General features: G+C 39.2%; 1 protein-coding gene across 2 annotated transcripts in view; it reads left to right on the plus strand.

The window, feature by feature from the left end:
* The first annotated feature begins 5,104 nt into the window (after window positions 1-5,104).
* RHOH (ras homolog family member H) overlaps window positions 5,105-20,554 on the plus strand; it is a 48,212-nt gene continuing 32,762 nt past the window's right edge. Inside the window, exon 1 of one of the 2 annotated variants that reach the window (XM_010858824.1) lies at window positions 5,105-5,488. The gene's annotated coding sequence lies outside the window, so the exon portion shown is untranslated. Of the gene's footprint in view, window positions 5,489-11,171; window positions 12,346-20,554 lie in introns of those variants that run through there. The other variant, XM_010858823.1, reaches the window with a different exon arrangement.

The following is a 20,554-nucleotide window of genomic DNA, read 5'->3' on the forward strand; positions in this document are numbered from 1 at the left end:
TACTTTAAAAAAAAAAAAACCACATATGCCTTTTTTTTTTAATTAAAAATTCCTAGCAAATCAAAAAACTGAAGTGAAACCACATAGAGAATCACTGACGAGAATAAACAGTATGTTTAGATCACTTTATTAAAGAAAGCTGGTAATGTTTGTTTGACAGATTATAGAGTTAATCCTTACTTATAGCTAAAAATTTGAAGAATACAAAAAATTAGAGAAAAATAAGTGAAAAAATTCTCTCCAATTTCACCAGAGATAATCACTATTAATTTTTGATATAATTATTTTCAGTCTTTTAGACATGAATAATTTTTTCATATAAAATTAGAATTTCTTTGCATAGATACTTTATTTTTGTATCTTCTTCTTTATACTAGTAAATCTATAACAGATTTTCTGGATTTTTTTTACATGTCTCTATTCAATGTGAAGGACAGGGAAGCCTGACATGCTGCAGCCCATAGGGTTGCAAAGAGTTAGATATGACTGAACAATAACTTCAGTGTTTATTTTGTATTATATTTTAATAAATCAGTAAGAGTAATTTGCTTTTTGGCAGGGAAAATAATATAGAAGTAAGTTGATCTAGAGAGTTCTCTTACTGACTTGCTGCGTGGTCTTATACAAATTGTTTAATCTTTTTTAAGTTTCAGTCTTTTCATTTATAAAATGAGATTCCTGAGAATAATATTAATACTGGTTTTGCTATTTTACAGTGATCCTGTGAGGACCAAATACAGTAATGTACATAAAAATAGTTTGTAAATTGAATCTGAAAGACAAAGATTCAAAGTTATAAGAAAACTTAGCATTTTTCTTCCAAAGCATTAAAAAAACTCATTATTTTCATTTTGAAGATTATTTTAAAGGATAAGAATTATAGAGAGCAAAACAATCTTATTTTATGTTTTGAACAATAAGCATACCCTAGAAATAGCTTTGTTGGGAATTATAAAAACCATTCTGTTTCCGATAAATCTTTGAGAACTTAAAATTTTTATTTGGAAAAAATATTTTAATAGGAATTTTGCCTTTTTAAAGGTTTATGTGGTAAAAAAAAAAAAGTAAAGGAAATAGACATTTGTTTAGGACTAATCTTGAAATTTTATGTATAATTTTAGGTGTCATTTAAACAGAAAGCACTCATTAAGGAGAATTTACAAAAATACTCTCTTTTCTCCAAAATGGTTAAAAAATGCAGCTATAATAATTTAGGTAATAATAGTCATAAGAAAACAGCAGGTTTAGTTTGAAACCAAATCTTGTAATCGTTGACTGCCCTTGTCACAAACATGTTTACCTTTCATAAGCACCAAGCATTTCCCACTACCTCTTTCTTTTTGAGCTCAGACACTGAATAAATTTCCCGGAAACCTCACTTTTATTTCTGAGTACTCCTTTATCTTTCCCATCAGAAGATAAAGTTACTAAATAGCCTAGGCTCTTTCCCAGCTTTGATTCCTATTTTAAGGGAAATTTAAGATAGGATTTCTAAGAGGTTTAATGTGAAAGCCTTTAGAATCCCTTATTTTTGAGTCTATGTGGAAGTAGAATTTGCATTTGGTTGGAATCATTTAAATGTGACCCTGTATAGGCTGAGCAATGAGGAAGATGACTTTGCAAGGTTCAGCTTTGGTTCAGTGATTCTCCTCTGAAAATCAACTGCTATAAAATCACTGGTTATTATGCAAAACATACTGTGACGGAAGCAGTAACAGGGTTTATGGGGAAAAGTTAGGTGGACTTTCTCAATGCAATTAAAAAAACCAATACTTTTCTATATGGGTCATATAGTTGTTTTTCATAATATAGAAAATTTGAGAAATACAGAAAAGGAAAACATAAAAATTAGTAATGTCCTGTCACCTAGAGGGTTACTCTACTAATATTTGCATATGTGTATATATGTGTTTGGAGCAGACAGTGGCACCCCACTCCAGTACTCTTGCCTGGAAAATCCCACGGACGGAGGAGCCTGGTGGGCTGCTGTCTATGGGATCACACAGAGTCGGACATGACTGAGCTACTTCACTTTCACTTTTCAGTTTCATGCATTGGAGAAGGAAATGGCAACCCACTCCAGTGTTATTGCCTGGAGAATCCCAGGGACGGGGGAGCCTGGTAGGCTGCCGTCTATGGGGTTGCACAGAGTCAGACACAACTGAAGTGACTTATTGAATTCAAATTCAAGTTTTGTCCAGTTTTTCTTTGCATTAACAATATATTACATGTACATTTCCATGTTATTAAGCACTTTTTGATTCATAGTGAGCTGAAATTGCTTGCTTCTTAGGACTGAGTCACCATCAGTCAAGAGATGAAATCAGTGTCTTGCAGAAGCAAGTAGTTGCCTCTACTGCCTACACCAGCCTCTCTTTCATTGCACCCATAACCAGTGTTTCTAATAAGCAATGCCAACTGTTGTCAAGTCTCAGCTGAATGACATGATGCTTTGTTTGATCTTATCGGCCTGATAAATATTTTAAATAAAAACTTTTGCACATATGTTTCAAGCTAGTTCTCTCCATGAAGGCTGTGTCAGTAATAAAGTGAATGGAATTCTTAATTTTACTTCATTGAGTCAACATTTATCATTTAAGCAAGTGGGTGTTTCCAACACAGGAAGTTAACTGTTAAGGAAGAAGAGCTAAGCTCATTTGAATCTGGCTTCCCAAAGCTCAGGCCGTATTATTCCAGGTTTACCAAACCAGTCAAATATAAATTTTCTGTTGAAATAAACATTGGTTTAAGAAGTATTGCTACTTTCTGGTGAGCTTAAAGAGATCATGAGCTGGTTTTCTTAACCATTTGTGATATTGTAAACAGCATCTTAAAAAACAAACAAAAAACAACATTCATCCAAGGCCAAAAATCTACATACATTCCTGGTATTTGTGCAAAAAAAAGTTTAGACTGCTATATGTAATTAAAGCATCAATGGTCATCTTTTTTTTGACTCAATATACCCTGACAATCCACATAAACTGTAGTTTTATGTGCTTTTAAGACTAGTGAATTGCCTCTTCTATAAATCAGCATTTATCTGTAACAGCTTCCAGAACTTTATTCAGGAGGTCATGTGAGAGCCATTTTTACACATGTCCTTCATGTTGTCAGCACAACTTTCAGTAGTGGGTGAAATTCCTCTTACTTATTGGTATAGTGCAATAACTAACAAAAATAGAACCTAAAAACAAAAATGTCTAACATTCACGCCTATACATTGAGTTATCTTAGGAAAAAAGACAAAGACAAAAAAGAGGCAAAGAACTATTCTTTAAAAGTAGACAAAAACAATATATTTTTTGAATGAGCATAATGACAGCTTTTGAAATTTAAAATCAATCTTCATTAACAAGCCATGTGGTAATTCAGGATCAGGCAAACAGGTTTGGGATGTTGATGTACCCATCTGGTGTGAGAGACCCAATAAATAACATTTAAATGATATAACTGTATCCGGTAGTTAGGTTACCAAAGATATTGGCAAAATTCAACAGGCAACCATCATAAAGAAATGCAGATGGAATATGGAATCCACGTGTGCTATTTACTGCTTTGAGATCTTGAACAAGATTCATGACCTCTCTCTGCCTCAGTTTCCCCCTCTGCAAATGAAGATAATAATGCTACCTACCTCATAATTATTGGGATGATTAGGAAAATGCATATAAAGTACTTGATTGGCATATGTTAAATGTGCAATAAATGGCAAGCCAGTGTGACTTGTTATGACTTGGTTAAAAAGATCAAGGGAAGACAGAATAATAGCAAGTTGAAGGACAAGGCAGCATTGAGCCACTGTATCTGAAAAAACTTACTACTCTGGAATCTTCCACTAGGTACTTAGTTTTGGTCATGTATCTTTGGAGTTATCAGCAGTCCCTCATGAAAATGACTTACAAAGATTCAGAGAAGAGAGAGTCAGAAAGGACCAGGAAAGGAGGAGAAGTGAGCAGTTAAGTGAAGGCCTGGGGCTGACAGGTGAGCATGTACAAGTTTCCCTTTCAATCAGGGGAGGAAGGGGAGCTGCCCCACTGAGCTGGGTTCTTGGCTCCTCTCTCCCAAGTTTGAGTAGAAGAGGAAGCAGATCTTGCATCACTGAGAAGGCCAACTGATCATCAAATCTAGGGATGTATGCTGATGTTAAGGACCACTGCTCATTAAAGTGGTTATTGGACCTTGAAAGACTTTATTTCTCTCATCTTCACACCCAGGATTTTCCTGAGCCATCCTGTTTAAATATGCATCCCACCCAAGCTTCCTGTCTTTCCCTGCCTTATTTTCCTTTTTAGTAATTAGCACTCTGTAACATTTTATATTACTGAATTATCTCGCTCATCACTTTTCTCTCCAGTGGATATACAAGAGCAGGCTGTTTTACTTTGTGGTTGTTATTGTTCACGGCTGTCTCCCTGGTGCCTAACACAGAGCTCAATAAATATTACAGCAAGGGTTCAATAAATATTTGTTGAATGAGAAAGGAAAGAATAAATTCTCATTTATCTTAAGATGTTTGTAGGGTGGTGAGCAGATGAGTTCAGAAGACGTTTCTGGAGATTCCGTGATTGTTCAAATTGTGCAAAAAGAATAAATTACCAGTAACAATTTGTTTAAAAATTTTCTAGACCATGTAAAACTGTTGAGACAATCAACATAGGACTTAGAATCCTGTGCATGGTGTATAAGCTTGTACAACTGTATTCAACCAGAATCTGGCATTGGCAAAGCTTCTCAAATTCTGAAAGTCAACAGTTATCATTTAAAGAGGGAGTAGGAATTGAGGGAAAAAACTTCAGAAGGTGAAAGTCCAAAACAGGATAGATTATGAATAGACACCATGTACTGAGTGTCTACTACATTCCAAAGACTCTATAGCCATTTTCCAAAATCTTTCCCAGGGAGGTGTAATTATACCTATTTCTCAGCTGGGAAGATCAGGGCCTCCTCCTTGCTCATAAGTGGGACTGAGATTTGAATCTTACGTTATCTGAATCCAAATTTATAGCTCTCCAGAATTTCAGATTGTTTTGGGTACAAGTTTTAACCTAATCCCTCTAGAACTGTGCAGGAGATCTGTTATTTTGAAAAGATGGCAAGTTAGTAGTCATGGCCCTGCCTTTTAACTGAAACGTCTGCAACCCCCACTCTGAGCAGGTGTGCGAAGATGCAGTTACCCTGTGATGTGTGTGCCCAAACTGAAGATCCCTATCAAGACAACGAGTAAAATATGAATGCGAGAAGAAGCAGTGATGGCCTTTTTCTTTTCTTAAATGAATCAGATATTCTACATTAGAGAGGAACTCCCCTGGGAGATCATGCACTTGACCCAAAGACACTCCTTTTACTCATACTACTTTGCAAACTCCTCTCCAGGATTTGCTGTCAAAGCCCGAGGCACATTCTTTCAAATTTCTTCAATGATAGCCCATCTTTGTCCTTTTTGGGTGGATTTGATTTTGCTTTGGACCTGTATCCAGTGAATAAGGTAGGTGAACAAACCAGATTATACTTTGAGTCAAAGGCAAGTTGTGAATAGAATGTAACACTACTGGTTTTTCTCTTATAGTTTAGTAAGCTGTCTCTAAAAGTTCTAAAAAGGTCCTAAAAATGCTTTGCCTGATGTCAGCAGGGTTGCAAAAGTGCATTAACTAACCAGGGATGGCTTTGAAGGGTAACGGGCATTAGACGATAATAACTCTATTCTGACACTTAAAAAAAGAAGTTACACCACAGCTCGAATGATTATGTTGAATGCTATCATCTTTTACAACAATACCCTGCATTGTTATGAATTATGGCTCTGCAATAAAAAGAACCAGGATGTAAATGTTTGCTCAATAAACACAGTTATACACAGCAAACAAACCAGGATTAAAATGGCAGTTGAGGATCCTGAGAACCTGACATTCACTGAAACAAAAAGCAATACATTATGTTACAGTAAAACAGTTAAAGAGAAAATAGATGATGAGAATCACAGCAAGGGAAATGGTTTTTTTATAGCTATGGCTAAAAGAGGGAAGCTAAAAGATGTTTGAAATGATATTCTTATCTGGTTAGGAAGGCTGATGTTTATAATGATTCAAAGTGCATAAGGAGGTAATCATTCATGTAATTTCTAGCCTGAAGCATTTCTAGCATATTTTAATATTTAGAATTTAATGGGTATTTTATATGAATGTATCTTTACACTGAAAGTGACACATACTAGTTAACCTTTTTCTCTTCTATAGAGCTAACATTTTATAATCCCCATCATAAAATTTCTCAGTCAGAAGGAATGCATGTTTTGGTTTAATACAGTTGCTTATCACGTAGTGGGGAACTGGGTAAAAATAAATAGTCTGTCTAATGCCCTAGGTTTGAAACTCACAACAGTCAAAGTTTTCGTACATCTTCAGAATCCACTGAAATATTTTATTTTGTTGGGTGGCATATTGTGAATGAACGTCTGTGTAAACATTAAAAGCTACTCACTAAATCTAAATCATTTCATTAACAGAAGAAGGGGGAGGCATCTTACTGACTCAGGGTGAAAAATAATTTGGTAAATGATTGATATCACAGTTTCCAAGGTTTACTATTCATTACAATTAACACTGTCATTAAGAGTTCTCTCTGGTATAAAAGGCAGAGACCTTTGCAATGGACAAAAATATTACTTATGTGTGAGTTCAGAGTACTCAGTTGTTACATTATTTTAAAACCCTCAATAAAAGACGTGCTCATTCTAGGAGACTATTAAAGAGAAAACAAGCTATTGGTCTGCCATATAAGAAGACATCTCTTTTTTAAAATAATTAATTTTTGGCTGCACTTGGTCTTCATTGCTGTGTGCGGGCTTTCTCTAGTTGCAGAGAGTAGGGCTACTCTCCAGTTGTGGTGCACGGGCTCCTCATTGCAGTGGTTTCTTTTGTTGCTGAATACAGGCTCTGTAGAGTGCTCAGGCTTCAGTAGTTTGCAGTTCCCGGGCTCTAGAGCACAGGCTCATTAGTTGTGGCTCAGTGGCTTTGTTGCCTCACGGCATGTGGAGTCTTCTTGAACAAGGAATTGAACCCATATCCCCTGCATTGGCAGGCGGACTCTTAACCACTGGACCACCAAGAAAGTCTGCTGCTGCTGCTGCTAAGTCACCTCAGTCGTGTCCGACTCTGTGCGACCCCATAGACGGCAGCCCACAAGGCTCCCCCGTCCCTGGGATTCTCCAGGCAAGAACACTGGAGTGGGTTGCCATTTCCTTCTCCAATGCATGAAAGTGAAAAAATAAAGTGAAGCCGCTCAGTCGTGTCCGACTCCTAGCGACCCCATGGATTGCGGCCCACCAGGCCCCTCCATCCATGGGATTTTCCAGGCAAGAGTACTGGAGTGGGGTGCCATTGCCTTCTCCGCCAAGAAAGTCTAGGACGTTTCAAATGAAGATCTTTTTGAGAAAGCAAGTCTTGACCTTTAGCCAACTGTGTTTGGCAGAGAATCTCAGAGGAAGGGTGCTCAGAAAACAGAAAATGGACCTGTGGCTTAGGGTTTAGGCTGCTTCCCTGTCCCCACAGCCCCACTCTCCCCCTTGGGAGCCAGCAGGGTGAAGAGCCACAACAGATGGATGGGTTGGGCGGGGGTCTTTGTTCTGCTTTTGTGGTCATGTACTTTCATGCAAATTACTTAGCCCGCTGAGGTCTTCTTAGCTGTAAAAATATATTAAAAAATGATTACCATGTAAGACTGTGGTGAGGATTAGATGAGAGAATCAGTCCATGGATCAGCAAATGGTTCGTCAGTGGCTGACTATGAGGTGCCTGAGATGCACCAATGAGCAAGGCCAGGCCCTGGGCCTCAAGGGCTCTGTGCTGGATGAGACAGGGCTGTTTGGTGAGTGCTTGGCAGTTAACAGAAGGTGCTGTGGGAGCTTATGGGAGAACACTAGTCCAACTCACAGTGTGGTGAGTGCTTGTCATGGAAGCTTCCCAAATATGGCTTATGAGAGGCCAGATCCTACTGGGAACTCCACACCCAGGATTTCCTTCCTTCCCACCACTTTGAATTCCCCAGGGTTTCCCCCTCATCTCAGTCCCAAGGCTGGGCCTCATCTCTGTTCCGAGGCCCTATACAGCCTCAGGACTTACATACCCACAGGGGTGTGTGTGTGTGTAAGCATGTAGCATGTACATGTATTTTAGGTTATTTGCTTCCTCCCCTCACCACTACCCCTGTCTGTTAAAAGAACGAGAGAGAGAGTGAGCTAGAGTGAGAGAGAGAAAGATTTCCAGAAAAGGGAAAAGTTAGATAGCTGTCTCCCAACCTTCTCCTACTCCCCTTCAGAAAACCTCCTCTGACATTAAAATATATGTGAAGAGTCTTATATATTAAAAATATGTTTAGTGAAGACTAAAGATATATAAGAGGCAAGAGGAAAAACCGTTTCTCGCTGTCAGGAGCGAGAGGCTGCACAAAGCCTGACTCTATGAGAACATCTAAAACTACAGTTACCTACACAGAGAGAGCAAGGCCATCAGAAGAGGCAGTGGGGGTGGGGGTGCTGGGGTGGGGAGCCGGGGAGCCAAGCAGGAAAGGAACATCTTACAGCCAACTGGCAGTACTCTTCCCAGCACCAGCCAGAGCGGGTGGGAGCTCTTAGGCCTTCAGACACACCCTGATTACCCTGCCCTGGAGTATATATGTTCTTCTGTGAAGAAAATGCACAAGGCCCAACGCCCTGAAATTACAAACCAGACTGTGGTGCCTTTTGCTCTGTTTCCCAAAGGGCAAAGTCTTGCCTTCTTATGGAGGTGAAGCGGGGCTACCCCTGGAGGCAGCTGTCCTTGCTCAAGGACACTCCTCTGCTTTTTCAAGGGGCGCTGGGTCACTGAGAAAACCACTGGATCTCTTCCTGGAAGCACTACCAATTTTCAGCTCTTTGCTGCCTTCAATTTTTTAGAAGCTCAGATGAGAAAACAATTTTATCCTGAATTTGCAGAAGCATTTCTGAAATCTATTTCCATCTCTGCATTAAATTGGCATACCGAATCAGGACCCTCTCTGATGTGCCCCTGGGATTGCTTTTAGTGAAGTTTTTCATGAGATGAAATCACCCTATTTTACACTGAGGAAAAATGTGAGGAGCCATCTCTCGAGCTTGTGGCGGGCTGGATTTAGTCTAAGGGTGGTGTTTCACTTCGGTTGTGATGTCCTTCTATGAGAATGCAGGTGCCAAATTTCTCTTAGCACCCTCTCAGCACCAAAGAGCCAGGAAGCCCTCCTTATCCTGAGCAATGTGCTCAGTTTTCTGCGTGGTAGTGTTTACTGCTTCACACCAGTTGCTTAAATGCTTAGAACTACATGGTATTTTCATTTTCTCATTCAACCTTACCCCTGGCTTTAGCTTAATTTTCATCTTCATTTCTTTTGGCTTCATCTTTCTTGTTTTAATTTGCTTTATTTTGCTAAGGTATATGTATTTTTATATGCCGCCCTAAATCTTTTGATGACCCAACTAGAGGTAAATAAAGTATCCACCAGCCATATGTTCTGCTTACCTAGTGACATTATGATGGTGATCTGACTTTTCTGGGAAATTTTTCTAAAAGGAAATATGTGCTTATCAGAGGGCTCAAAGATCTCACCTCCCAGACTGAGTTCTTATTGCACCTTAAAAATTGATGCCTGGGTTCAGGGGTTAATGAGTCTCCTATGGACTTAGTAGTTGTATGAGCATCTCTGAGAATGCTCATTTTTCACCACTTACGCCTGTCATCATTACACACCAGACACATCAATCCTCTTTTACTTCCTTGAACATGCCAAGCATTTTCCCACCTCAGGGCCTTTACACATTATTATTGCCTCTGATTGAAATGTCTTTCCTTCTACTCCCTTTAGTAGAGTACTAAGTACTAGAAAGTAGTACTACTCCCTACTTTCCTTCTACTCCTCTTTTTCAGCAATAGAGAGGTAACTTTACATTATAATAATGGGGGGAATTTATACTGATGCCCAAGCCCCAAGTCAGACAAATCAAACTGGAGTCTCTGGGGATGGGGCCTAGGTACTGATATACCTATGTAATTTTTTGCCTGTTGGTATTGCATTAGAGTTCTTAGTTCCCCGACCAGGGATTGAAACCATGCCCCCTTGCAGTGGGAGTGCCAAGGCCTAACCACTGAGCTGCCAGGGAATTCCCTAGGTACTGGTATTTTTCAAAAGCTTCTCAGTCAGGGTTGAGATTCACAACTTCAAGTCTCACTTTGATTGTCAGATACACAAAGAGGCCCTCCTTGACCACCACCCCTGGGATGTACATCTTGTCTTGCTCTGTAATTCAACTTCTTTTCTGATTCCTTTGCAATAGTTATTACAATCTGTAATGATGCATTTGTATGAATGTTTCTGTCTCCTCTGACTAGGATGCAGGTGCTGAGAGCACAGGGAATACGTCTGTCTCAGCCTTTGTGTTTCTCTTCAGTTCACGGTATCAGGCACATAACAGAATTCCGCATCTGCAACACTGAGGGCATGAGGGTGGCCATCAGATGATGCATACACATCTGAGTGGCTCTCTGAAAGTCAGTCGAGTCTCCCTGGGATATTACAAAAGAATCCATGTTAACATTCAGTAGCTATCCTAACTGGCTAAAAGGTTGTACACACTTTCCTTTCAACTGACTCCGGTGTCCCAGGATTTTTCGCGTGAGATTTTTTTTTTTTTTTCTTTTGGCTATGCCTTGAGGCATGTGGGATCTTAGTTCCCTAACCAGTGATTGAACCTGTGTCCCTGCAGTGGAAATGCAGAGTCCTAACCACTGGACTGCCCAGGAAGTCCCTGGAGTGAGATTTATAAATAGATCCTGACTCACAGCATTTCCTTTATGTCCCCATCTTTCCCCTTCACTTGACTTTGACCATTATGAGTGAGAGATTCCATCTTGGAAAATCCCATGGACGGAGGAGCCTGGTAGGCTGCAGTCCATGGGGTTGCTAAGAGTCGGACACAACTGAGCGACTTCACTTTGACTTTTCACTTTCATGCATTGGAGAAGGAAATGGCAACCCACTCCAGTATTCTTGCCTAGAGAATCCCAGGGATGGGGGAGCCTGGTGGGCTGCCATCTATGGGGTCGCACAGAGTCGGACACGACTGAAGCGACTTAGCAGCACAGCAGCAGCAGCAACACCCTCCCCTACCCTAGCACTGGACTTTGCACACAGTAGGGGTTCTATAAATGCTTGTTAACTTGAGTGGAGTTGATTTTATCCTTTTGGTGTGTAGGCATTTTGACAAAGACTTCACCCTGGGAGGTAGCGTTGATTAGTTAGGGATTTGAGGCGGGTGTAGGGGGGAGACTGTGACCATATCATAAAAGTTAAATGTATTGGTACAGGCAACACAGTCATAATCTAAGTGTGTGCAGATGGTCTCTACACCTGGATTGCACTGGAGGACAGACGTGTAAATTTGGGTTTGGAGGCAAGTATTGAAACTCCGAGGAGTCTGAAAACAACTCTTAGTCACGTATCTCATAACACAGGTGTGGGTCCATCCAAGGGTAAATGTGTGGCGGGGCTGTCTGAGCTCTCACTAAGGCTGAGTCTGTCCTTTCCAGATTGCTGTTTGGTAGTTATTAATAAAACAAAGTGAATCACCCACATACGGCTTTCCCTCCACAGTCAGTATGTTCACCAAGTTGACATGAAGATATAAGGTGCTTTTTCCTAAGCTTCAGTGAACCAAGACCAGTCTGTGGAGTGGCCCTGTGGCCTTTTTTTTTTTTTTTTCTTGGTTTGTTTCACTTCCTTAAGGAATCATCTTGGTTTTTTACTTTTCCTTTCCACAATTTTAAGTAGGTGGTTTGCTGGTGGGAAATTGGGGGAAGGGGAGAGGGAAATGGTCCCCCGAGAAGTGATAAATTCAACACAAATCTGCCATGCAGCAAAGGTCTTATTCTGTCTCTCATTCTGGGGAAGTTTTCATATTGTCATGGAGGAAAACACACGTGCACACACACATACACACATCACTAAACCCACACAAATGAAACCCTCTCTTCGGAGAAGCCAGCTACAGGAAATTGACTTATGCACAGGAACTTGCTAATCTCTTTTGTCACATTCGGATTGTTCCTGCTGCCTCAGTCACCACTCACACCAAACCCAAGCATCTTGGGTTTGATTCTCTACCAGTCCAGCTCTCAAAATTTTAGGTCTTCCAATGCGAGAAAAGATAGATCCTAGAAGGAAATCATAGCAGTGAAATGACTTGGGCTGCTTTTGTTTTTACTTACCTGCACTGAACAAATTTGACTTCCGGAGTCAGTCATTTTGGTGTCAAGAAATTTCTTCAGCATTCTACAACAGGTAAGACTTTGACTTCTTTAAAAATATTTATTCACTGTCAAAAGAAATCTTTCTGATTTTATTTAGCTTTTACTATAGATTCAACATAGTGATTACTCTGTTCAACTTGTTATGAAGTATAGAACAGTGTTACTCAGGCAAAGGGAGTTAGTTTGATATCCAGCTACTCCCCATGCCTGCCCAAGTCTAACAGGATGCATTTAGTTTCTGAAACATTAAACATTATATAGTTGGCTTTTTGGTTTTCCAGATAGTCTCCTAGAGAATTCATACGCTTATAATTGGCTATGATTGAGCTCAAATATTTTGGTAGTTTAAATATCATCCTGTTTGATGAAGTAAATCCAAAGATCCTCTAAACTGTGCAAATATGAGTTTAAAAATTTTCTAATTCAGAAAAGAAACAGAACCAAAATCCAAATGATGTAGATTCATATCTGAAATTCCTAGCTTGTAGTTTCACCTATTCTCAATGCTAAAGTCCCTTTTTCTAAAAGTGATATTTGATGTATAAGTACATATTTTTAAATGAAATCAAATTTAGTTTTTTGAAGTGGTCTGATTTGGAGATAGGCTGTGAGGTATCACTTGGTAGCCTGGGTTGTAACTAAATAAAGTTAGAGAAATCACTGGTTTGGGTTTCTTTACTAAATTAAAGCTAATATTGAAATATTCAAGAAAGCTGCAAGTAGTTGATTATCACTTGTTGATTCTAAACTGGTGTTATGAAGGATGTAAGATAAATGTAAAGATTCTCTATTTTGAAGGATCTAGTAGATGTGATAAGAACTAAAATCCAGGAAGCAGTGCAAGATGGGAATTAAGGAATAGATGGAATGACCATAGGCTGTAAGAGTTATAGGAGTTCTGAGAATGAGATTTGAGGGAAAGCTTGAGTAGTCTGAAAGACACAGGACTTGGAAAGATGAGAGATTTGAGTAGATGGAAAGGGGGTTAATTCACACTGGAAAAATTGTGTGGGCAAAGGCACAAAGGTGAGACTGACTAGAAGATGACCATCCCACTTAAGGAAATTGACCTGAGAAAAGATGAAAGCTTGTTTTACACTTTGGTAGGAAATAAGGTTGAAAAATTAAGGTGTAGATGGGTTATGGAAGACCTAGAAAGGCAAGGCTGCTGAGGAGAAGAGTCTACTCCATTCAGTGGCTGTCTAGGATTCTTAGGCCTTTGGGCACTTCTTTCTCAGCACTTACAGCTCTAACAATTCCATGTGCGAGGTTGCCTAAGGATCCTTGCTTCTTCGTGCTCCGGGCTTCCTCATGTATCTCCCACATCTGTGATTCTCCACTTGCCCTCCTTCTACTGTCTTCCCCTTGTACACTGTTAATGCAGAGAAAGATTTGTGTGGCTTACGGTACCTATAAGAGCTCCATTTTTGGTTACTACCTGCTAAGGAGGCCCTTCAATCATTTGGTAATTGAAGTAGACTTCCTCTTGAGAGGACAAGCTGATTGACTAATTATAAGCAAGTCTCCATTCTTCAACAGTCAGACCCCAAATCTCATCTGTTACTTCCTTGGTGTGTCTGAATGATAAGTTGTGGATATGCTGCTGTTCTTTCCCTAGTGATTCCGAATACTTTTTCCCCCTGGACTATGAAATATCTGCATCCACATAATAACAAAAGTGCCTCCCAGAATACAAACCCAGACTTTGGAGCTAGATTGTGTCGAATCCTGGTGCTGTTACTTCTCACCTATGAGAACCTCAGACTCATTACTTAACTTCTTTAATCCTCATTAAAAAAAATATGTAAAGTAGCTCTAACAATAAATTAAAATATCTACTTCAGAGGTTGGTTGTAGGGATAAAAGAGATAAAAACATGTAAAGTATTTAGCCTAGTGCCTGGGATAAAATAAACTCTCAGTAAGTGTAGCTATTACAATTCTTATCAAGAATGGGAACACTAGAATGAAGACGGCATGGTCCCTGGCTTAGGAACAACATATCTGTAAAGTTACTTTTTTAATGCCAGTATTCCTTTCAAAGGAAAGTGGGAGTGATAGGTAGAGGCTGAGATTTAACATTTTTTTTTAGCACCAAGAATAGACAAGGCACAGGGTTAGATGTATTATAGTGGTAATGTACATGAGAAAAGGGAAACAAGATTAGAAATAGATTTTTTAAGCCTTTCCTTAGCAAATTCTCAGACTTATAAGACAACTCTCTGAGTGACTGCTATACTATTTGTGGACATCTATGGTTGATGCTCACTGAATGCTTTGGGTGGAATTATAGAGTACTTGGAATTAGAGATAAATGAGTAACTTGCTTGGGCTGTTTAAGTGAAATTATGTATTTTATGATATATTTTAATTTTAGTGCTGAGAAGGCACTGCTAAAAATCCATTTCTATTTAGAAATCTGGACCATTTTGACAATGAATGCCCGTAGTGCTTATTTAAATTCTGGATGCTTGGATCTGGACAAAAGCCAAGATTAAAAAGCATCTTGCTTTCCCATTCTGCTCTTCAGATCAGAGATTCTTTTGGCTTTAGAAAACGCCCTTTAAAAATGGGTATACGGCCAGTATACTCATTATGCAGGAGATTCTCAACTGCACATGTAGATTACTTTGGTTTTATCATAGTATTTTTTTTTAAATAGAGCTCCACTATATTCTCAGGGTGGAAATTTGGGGGCTTTGTGTATGTAAAGGGAGGACACAAGTTCGGATGGATACCAAAGTGGAACATGCTACAAAGCAGCCTCACAGTATCGAATGCTGGGCTGGGCAGTGAGGGGTGGGGATCAGAGATGGAAAGGATGAACAGAGGGACGTGGAAGGTGCCAGAATTAAGGCTTCTCCTCTGAGGCTTTTCAGTCATTTAACTCCAACTGCTGCTTGAATGCCCTAAGCAACTTCTTGATGCCTCATGTAGAAAGTCATCATACTGTTCCCAGATTTGGATCATTGTTCAGTTTGGATCATTTGGTTTGATTTGTCTGGTTCTGGCCTGGAATCATAGTTCCTCAAGTTGGCTGGACATCAAAACCCTTTGAGAAGATTTTCAAAATTAGCAATTCTCTTGTATCACACCCCAGTCCTGGGGTGTGTGATACAATTTTTTCCCACTCAAGTGATTTAGAGACAATTGTTCTGTAGGTGAGCATTTGGGAGCCATTGATCCAAACTCTCCTACCAGGGCCCCAGCACCAAGATGGTAAGTTGAGTAAGTGCTGAAAAGAGGTAAAACCATCTTCCCTCTATTGCTACTAACGTGCGTGTGTATTAGTTGGTTAGTCACGTCCAACTCTTTGTGACCCCATGGACTATATAGCCTGCCATGCTCTTCTGCCCATGGAATTCTCCAGGCAAAAATACTAGAGTGGGTAACCATTCTCTGCTCCAGAGGATCTTCCTGACCCAGGGATTGAAACCAGGTCTCCTGCATTGCAGGCAGATTCTTTACCATCCAAGCCACCAGGGAAGCCCTTGTTAATATCACACAAAAGCATTTTCCTTTGTTTTGAATTTATTTCTTAGGAGAATTTCTGGAAGTGGGATGATTTGGTCAAGTATGTATGTTTAGAGTTTTTGTTAACCATATTTACATGTTAACTTGCAAATGTAGGGTGCTACTTGAAAAATCCTGAAGTGTTATAGACATGTAGAGGCTATTCAGTGTCACGGAAAGCGCAAAGACAGGAATTTGCTTTCACATGCTGCTGCTGCTGCTGCTAAGTTACTTTAGTCATGTCCGACTCTGTGTGACCCCATAGACAGCAGCCCACCAGGCTCCCCCGTCCCTGGGATTCTCCAGGCAAGAACACTGGAGTGGGTTGCCATTTCTTTCTCCAGTACGGCTTTCACATGAGATAGTGCCAAATCACTCTCCCACGTCTCTCTTCCAGTAAAACACAATACTAATGAATTACTTTTGGAAGAAAATTTCAAAGCATTACCGAATACTCGATTGCTTCTTTGAGCATAAATTGAAGTCTTCTAATCACTACATTAGTTTCCTGTAAAACTGAAGTCAGCAGTGACCTCTTCCCCATTTCGTAGAAAAGAAAACCAATGAAGACAGTGGTTAGGTAACATCAATATGGTTCTCATAATATGTGCCATGAGAACTACATATAGTTATCCAGTCATCGTTCAAGTAAATAAATGATTGAGTGCTTTTTAATAGGTGACCCATGGAAAAAACACCAGTAAAATGAATGGATGAAGAGTGTATTACCCAAATTGGGGGAGAGTGGGCAGAATGAATTTACTCACATAGACCTCCTGTTCTTTTCTCTCTCTCTCTTTTTTTTTTTTGGATTATGTTTTATTCACTATGCATTATCATAATTTGCTAACTTAAAAGCATGGCTGTTGCTTGTGGCACAGATGGAATCAGGTGAATTTTCAATGGCTTCCATGAAAAAAAAAGGTGTGCTTTTGCAAAATATCTAGTGAGATATAGGCAATATCTAGTGAGATATATGTGGGAGCCTGTACTTGCTTGCAAGAACTGATTGTGTTATTCCAGAAAATTTCCAAACCAGTTGTTAAACAGTCACTATTAAAAATTAAATTCTATAAATCCCAGTTCAATAATTTATATTAAAAATAAATGTAATATTCAAAAATCTTATTACTCCTGATTATTTACAATATTTTTCTGTCATCTGTGCTTTTGAAGTTATCATCTCCAATTTATCTGTGTGATAGAAATATTATAATGATGTGATATATATATTATATCAATATATCATATAATGATGCTATGAAACATCTGTATTCAGTGATATCATGTTCATCACTTGAAATTGGACCCGATAGGGGTATTTATACCACAAAATTGGCAAATGCTATAAATCAAACTCCACCCTTTTTTCTTTTCCTTTGAGAAAAATCTATTAAGTAAACATTTACCAGCATATTGCTTAGGAAATGTATAAAATACAACCATGGCAACTTGGCAATATGTGTCAAGAGCTATCCAAATGCTCATACACTTTGATCCATTAATTCTACCTCTGGGAATTTATTCTAAATAAATAATTCAAAGAAGGAAAAAAGTAACATGCATGAACTGTATTGTTCATTATGTATTGTTATTATGAAACTGTATTGTTATTAGGACAGAATGATCCAAAAATAGCCTAAATAATAACCAAAAGTGATCTGGCAGCACTAATACCTGTGCAATATTTTATAGTCTTAAAGGTCATCATTAACAGTAGCTATGAAAATATATTTGATATGGTGTTAAATTAGAAAATCAGGATTACAGTTTTCATGTCACATTCTGGTTTTGTTATGAATAAGGATGAAATGTGAACACCAAAAAATAAAGCATTTATGTTAGAATGGTGAGATACTAGAATTTTGTTTTTAGTTCATGTATTGTAGGAGTGGTGTGTGCCTTAAAAATGTGGAGAAAGACTGTAAATAAGCGGTTTTAAGTAGTCTTAATATTTAAGGGCAAGGCTAAGAGGAGTTTTGTGGGCCAGATGGGGCTTGCTTTTGACATGCAAATATGTGCTGTGAACCCCAGGTAGAGTAAATGGTATTAGGATCCAGGCAGTCTGAAGTGGTGGATGCTAAGGAGGTTTCCTTAGGGCAGCTCTGGAAGAAAGAAGCCACTGGCTGCCTATGGAGATTGAGGAAGAGCCCAGAGAAAAGTTACTGTCAAAGGCAAGAGAGAGGGAAGAAGATTTCTTAGGAAAAGACAAAGAGATGCTGATCTCAGAGGCAAGTCAGATGAGTATGAAAGTAGTTCCATTTAGATCTCAAAACAATAGGGCTCAAATCAGGAAGAAAATGATTCTTGTAAATCATGGGTTCTCTAATCTCAGCTGGATGGATGGGGGATGTATTAACAAAAGCAGTTTTTACCACCATGGATTCTGATCCAATTGGTCTGGAGGTTGGCAGGAATATTTTTAACTAGTCCTCTGGCCTCATAAAGATTCTGAAACAAATGGTCTGCAGATCATACTTTGAGAAATGCTAATGGATTAAAGGTGATAGTTTGGGTTGGCTTAGAGAATGTGCGCGCGCGCACGCGTGTGTGTGTGTGTGTGTGTGTGTGTGTGCGTGTGTGTGTGTGTGTGTGTGTGTGTGTGTGGGAGCAAGCCTACTAATACCTTGAGGCTTAGGATCAAAAAGAGGAATGACAACAGAGAAAGCCCCAAAGGGACAAACTATTGTGTTGAATCTATAGAAACAAACTAAAACCAGAAGGCCACACTCGTGATACCCCTTAAAGGGGAATGTAGATTATGCCGTAAAATTCCCTTCTACAGGCATTTGGACCAACTGAAAGCAGCTATGAGCAGGGGATCTACAAGAAGGAAGCACATAGAAAAATGGTCAAATGGAGAATTGAAGACCCATGAATATTCTATTTCAAATCATTGGGAAGTGATCATCAAGCATAAACCTGGAGGAGAATACACATTGCCGTGTTTAGAAAATGTTTGAGCTGTAGTGTATAATAATATCACATTAAAGAGGTAAAGAAAGCCTGATGTTTGATGAAATGTAGTATTTTATATAGAGAACTATAGCCCTCAAAGTAATAACATCAGACATGCGCCATAATAACAACGTATGTATCACAAAATAAACATATTGAAGTAAATGCATCGCAGTAGCAGAAGCCATTGGTACTGAGATTATTGATTTCACCTGGCTTTAAAACTTTAGTGACAGTAATAAGCTCTCAAATCATCTTTAATATTTTGGGTTTTTTCTACTTTATGCTGAAAATTCTTCAATTAAAAAAAATATTTCACATTCCCTATCATCGGGGCACTAGTCTCTCAGGATGTTCATAAATTCCTCTGAGAATCTGATGAGAACCAAAGACCATATCCCTGAGAAAAAAGCCCATGTATAGAAACTGCATATTTGTCATACACTTTTAGGAGATTTAGGGATATCCTTTAGAGTGCATCCCTGGTGGCTCAGATGGTAAAGAATCTGCCTGCAATGCAGGAGAGCCGGGTTTGATCCCTGGGTCAGGAAGATCTCCTGTAGAAGGGAATGGCAACCCACCCTAGTATTTTTGTCTGGAGAATTCCATTGGACAGAGGAGCCTGGCGGGCTACAGTCCATGGGGTTGCAAAGAGTCGGACATGACTGAGCAACTAACATTCAGAGTGCATCCATGGAAGATCAGTAGTCCAGATGCCTCATATTAAGAAATCCTGCTCAGAGACTGTCAATGCAACAGAGGAGGCCTTGCAGAAGTTGCAAAAATCCTGGTCATTGCTGATGTTGGACTTAGCTGCTAGAGAGAAAAATTGATAGTAAAAAGAGGACAAGAGGGCAGGTACACATGTAGTTTTATAGCACTGGATCCTTAAGCTGGGTAAACATGTGGGGCTAGAGCTGGTTCTTGTCAGAGTATATATGACCAATGTTCTAAGTCCTTAATTCTAAATTCTCTTATGTGAGGCCAAGATCAGTAGCCATTCATGAAAATAGTCTCTAAGATTCTACTTTAATGTCTTACTGACTGTCGTGTGGTACCTACTTGGCACAAGAAATGCAGGCAGGTTTTGAATACCGATCTAGCCAACTCCAGAGTGTAGCGAGTGGTGCTCAGTGAGTACTGGATACCCAGCCAGGCTACTTTTAGAGGCAAAAGGCATTATTAGCTTGTGTGTAATGTGATCACTTCGGAGTGTGAAATGTTGGTTTTCCTATCTGAAGCTGAACATCTGTTAGGGCCCTGATTTTGGAGATAGTACTTTTCCTGTGTAGCCTCTAGACCACAGAAGCCCAGTTGGCCATCTTCCATTAATGGGTATCTGACTTGCAATTTGGGGAAGTAGGTGTTTTTGGTTGAAAGTTCATGCCTTTGTTAATGTACTGTCCACTTGGACGGTGATAGGGACTTAGGCAGGGTATGGAGATTTACCCCAAATTCATCTGTTTAAACTGGTCAACTCTGTTGAAAGTGATAATGAGATGCAGGAGACTTGAGAGTGGGGGAGATACAGTATGGGGAGGGGAATTGCACCATCTTCAACCCTCCAGAGATAAAGTATATACAACTGGCTTAACAAATTGTGAAATTAGTGAAATTGTGATATTGAATCAGGCTTCTCTTGGTTTGGCATAATGTAAGGATTATACATCTTTCTTTGAGGTAGAATAGAAAAATCTGTAACAAATACCAATATATATTTAGGTAATTCGTGTACTTCACCTTCTACAACCATTTTAATTATTATAAACG

Source organism: Bison bison, unplaced genomic scaffold, assembly GCF_000754665.1.
Source record: "Bison bison bison isolate TAMUID 2011002044 unplaced genomic scaffold, Bison_UMD1.0 scf7180017864451, whole genome shotgun sequence".
Classification (NCBI taxonomy): Eukaryota; Metazoa; Chordata; class Mammalia; order Artiodactyla; family Bovidae; genus Bison; species Bison bison.